Here is a 4,739-nt window from a genome sequence, read left to right as displayed (position 1 = left end):
GTGGAGCACTGTACACATACTCTTATTCTTATTAGGATTCTTATTAGGATTCACTTGTAACCATGCGTTAAAATAAATCCTGTCCTTGCTCCAGTCCTTGGCTGCAGGGATGCACATTCCCTCCGTTAAATTAAACAAGACTCCATAGTTCAGGTAGTTGTTTATTTCCAGCGTGCTCTGCTGTCCGTCGGTGTTGCCCAGGGTACGTGCATGTCGCAGGGCTATCCATATTACGAGTAACGCCTTTTGTATTCCCATTCCGGTAATTATTCTCTGTAATTTTAAACAGACGGCCTGGTCGTCACCAGGGGTTAAGTTTTTTGCTCTACGAGTGTACCTGTCACCCTGCAAAATCAGAAGCACAAGGTTATAATCGAACCATTTCGAGCTGAATCTGTAGAGCTTGCGCCCATGTCTTTACCCACTGAAATATTACCCAAACTCCTATTATGACCAATGCCTAAGCTTTTCCACCAAACATCGCTGTCTGCTTTACCGTTAGGTTGGGTTTGTGGACTACACCTACCCACCCTGGGGTACATTGGCTCTATTGCCAGAGGTGATGGTGCTATGGCTGCGCACTGCACTATCCGTCTATTCCCGTTATCTCTTCCAGCCTGTATATCTTAGTTTTTAACTCTTCAATTTGTTTTATTGAGTATCTATTTCTTTATTGTATCAGGCAAGTATTATTACATAAGCTAGTTCTGTTTTTATTTTTGTTTCCTCTGTTCGGTGAGTCTTTTTTTTCCTATTAAGAAATCCAAATTAATAATGTTAAGTATAAAACGGCTATCAATGGAAAAGGTTAACTCCTTTCTAGGTTTGTAAGAAGACCTGATGTCATTACGTGACTTCACGTAATCATCTGATAAAAAGTCTTTGTGCCTTCAAAACTGGCTTAGAAATTAGGAATCCGTTAAAAACAGCATAAATCATTAGTGTAAACTCCAATGTTTTCTTATCTTCTAATTCAAGTACTTGCCAAAGAATTTTTTAAAAAATTGTTTTAAAACAAGACCACACATACAATAGCAATTTTGTTTACTGAAATTCAGTTCTGTTTTTTTTTTCTCTCTTTCTCCTCGTTATCTTCAAAACCCTCCTGCTAGTTTAGACTGTTCGGGACTTTTTTTTGATAAACACTGTCCATTTTGGAAAACTTTTAAAACTGCATTGAAACGTTTTCATAATTTAAAATTCGAATCCATGTAGAGAGTTTTTTACTTATTCCAATTTTTTTTTCTTCTAATTAAACCAATATCTTTTTCACAGCAAACATCAACTAGTATTTAGTAAGTTATGTCTTTTTCCATTTAGTCCGTTACATCTTTTTTTTCTTTCTTCAAATTAGGTTTTGTATTTTACACAGAGGGTTCGTAACTCCATAAAGTTGTTAATTTAAAATCATTTGTTTACTTTAAAAGTGTCGTCTTTATCTTTTTCTTTTTCTCCATAAATGGAATGGAGTCCATCTTTAAGAGTTTGAGGGCTGCCTTTCGTTATCTCAAAATGCTCAAGTTTCAAATTCGTTACTGAAGCTTGCTGTTTTTAACATTTTCCAAAAGTCCCTCTTACACCTTCGCAGATAGCTCGCCACTCGCCCAGAAGTTTGACCTGATCAGATTTAATTTAATAATTTTTTTTTGAATCCACCTCAGTATTTTCTGTGCCTTCTCTGAATATCTCAAAATCCCAATTCAAACTTTGTAAATTCAATCTTTATTTAAAACTTTTTTTTTTGCTAGAAGCTCTTTTTTTTAAAGCATTCTTTATCTCATTCCGAGACTAAATTTATGTCTTTCAACCCAATCAATCATTGCATGTTTTCTTTCGGCATAAGTGAGCGTGTCAAATAAATCTTTTGTTCAACAAACCTATACATTATTTTTTTATTTTCCTAGCTCCGTAACTTATAATCCGAATAAATCCACACCTGCGTTTCTAACTTAAATGTCTTAAAACTTCCCACATACAGGACAACATTACACAGGATTAAAAAAAGACTTTCACTCTGTTTCTAAAATAAACAGACACTTGCATTCCTCTTGCAACCAGGCTTTGGGAACATGAAAACATAAAAAAAATCATTCTGCAGTCAAAAATCACACACACTTCTCACTCAACGATCAGACATTTACAACAGTCTCTCTTCTTGTTTTGGCCGGCTCTATTTTTGGATCCATGACCTTTCAGGGAATTCGTAGTTTTATCTAAATAATTCCTCACATAACTAGTTCCTGAGGATTTCACCCTGCTTTAATCATTTTTTCGATTAGCTTCTTTTGTTTTTCCGCCAGGTGGCGGGTAAGCGACCTTTCTGGTCCCCACTCGAGTTTACTTGTTTTCATGGCCATTCCTGGGTCGGACTAGTACCGTTAGGAATCTACTCTCAGAGGTCCGCTTTCTTTCTAGCGCGACTTGTAGTAAACTGTCTCTTGGCTACTGTCAGGTCACAAGTTCTGCTGTTACACAAACTTATACAATTCTTAAAAACGCGTTTAAGCAATTCCCGCAGTGCTCTATGTATCTTTAACGACTACCTACCAACGCTCGGCCCGTTGGTCCGACCCTGTTCACAGGTTTGGATTCCGTTAGCCGCTGTACACCGCTTGGTTCTATCCTGGGGTATTTAAAATTACACTACTTGGTCCGGAAGATGTCTCTCGGTATCACGATCCCACGGTCTAAATGTGTTCCCTACGCCTACTTGGTTCCTGGCCGTCACGTGGGACAAAAGTCCTCTTAATTCAGGCTCAGGCTCGGCGTTTGAGATATTAGACCGTCTCCTCGTGTCGATCAACCAGCTTCCACCTTCCGCAACCTTTATACTAAAAAATCGTTTTTTTTTTATACTCACCCGGGTTTTCCAATGGCGTCCAGAGTCAGTTCCAATGCTGATGCGGCCTTTATTACGCTTAGCGGGGAGGAAATCACAAGACTGAGTCCAGGCTTATCTCCACAGAACAAAGGGTTACATTCACTTTTATATGTTTCACAACAGTTACAAACAGTTTACTACAGTTACACAGCCCATCACGGCTGGACACAAGCCAATCACAACGATTATAGATTACATATAGGTTCTTTTAACCCAATAGAATTCTCCTTATGTCTCAGGAACGATGTGTTCATCTCTTGTCAGCTTGGGCTGATTGATATAGGTTCTCTCACTAGTTCTTTCTTCTTGGAGAAATAATTGGTTTATAACCTTGTTTACAGGAGATGGGTTCTTTCATCTCTTTCTTCCTGGGGAACTAATTGGTTTATGGCCTTGAATACGGGAGATGGGTACTCTCCTCATTATTCTTATCCTGCATCCAAGGCATTGCTATAGTGGGCCTCACAGGGTTATTGCTCGGTCATTGAACATTCAACAGTTCACAGCTTGACTACCAGATTTGCCATCATGCCTGGGCAGCCATTTTATGTGTGGCCACTTTAAACTTATATGCGTTTAGATATATCTAGCAGGTGCCTAATGCCTAGTATTCTGGTATATTCTAAAGGTGCCTAACTCCTACAACACTACATGTTTCTACACATCATTCTACACATCATTCTACACAACATCATCCATCTCATCATTCTACGCAACATTCTACACATCATACTGCACATCATTCTACACATCATTCTACACAACATCATTCGAAAGATCATTCTACACTTCATTCTACACAACATTCTACACATCATTCTCCACATCATTTTACACGGCATTCAGCACATCATTCTACACATTATTCTACATTTCATTCGACACATCATTCTACACATCATTCTACGCAACATCATTCTACACGTCATTCTTCACATCATTCTACAAATCATTCTACACATCATTCTACACATCATTATGCACATTATTCTACGCCTCATTCTAGATGTCATTCTACACATAATTCCACACACCATTCTACACATCATTCTACACATCATGCTACACAACATCATTCGAAAAATCATGCTACACTTAATTCTACACATAATTCTACACTTCATTCTACACAACATTCTACACATCATTCTACACAACATCATTCATCTCATCATTGTACGCAACATTCTACACATCATACTGCACATCATTCTACACATCATTCTACACAACATCATTTTACACATCATTCGGCAGATCATTCTACACATCATTCTACCACATCATTCTAGACATCATTCTGCACAAAATCATTCTGCACATAATTCTACACATCATTCTACAAATCGTTCCACACATCATTCTACACATCATTCTACACATCATTATTCACATCATTCTACACATCATCATTCTACACATCATTCTACACATCATTATTCACATCATTCTACACATCATACTGCACATCATTCTACACATGATTCTACAAATCATTCTACACATCATTCTACACATCATTCTGCACATCATTCTACACATCATTCTACACTTCATTCTACACATCTTTCTACACATCAATCTACACAACATCATTCTACATATCATTCTACACCACATGATACTGCACATCATTCTAGGCATCATTCTACACATCATTCTACACATTATTCTACAGATCATTCTACACATCACTTTACACGTCATTCTACACATCCTTCTACACGTCATTCTACACATCATTCTACACATCATCCTGCACAACATCATTCTGTACCACATTCTACACATCATTCTCCTCATCATTTTACACGGCATTCTGCACGTCATTCTACACATTATTCTACACTTCATTCGA

The sequence above is a fragment of the Pristiophorus japonicus genome, unplaced genomic scaffold (assembly GCF_044704955.1).
Source record: "Pristiophorus japonicus isolate sPriJap1 unplaced genomic scaffold, sPriJap1.hap1 HAP1_SCAFFOLD_42, whole genome shotgun sequence".
Classification (NCBI taxonomy): Eukaryota; Metazoa; Chordata; class Chondrichthyes; family Pristiophoridae; genus Pristiophorus; species Pristiophorus japonicus.
Note: the sequence above shows the minus strand (reverse complement) of the source record.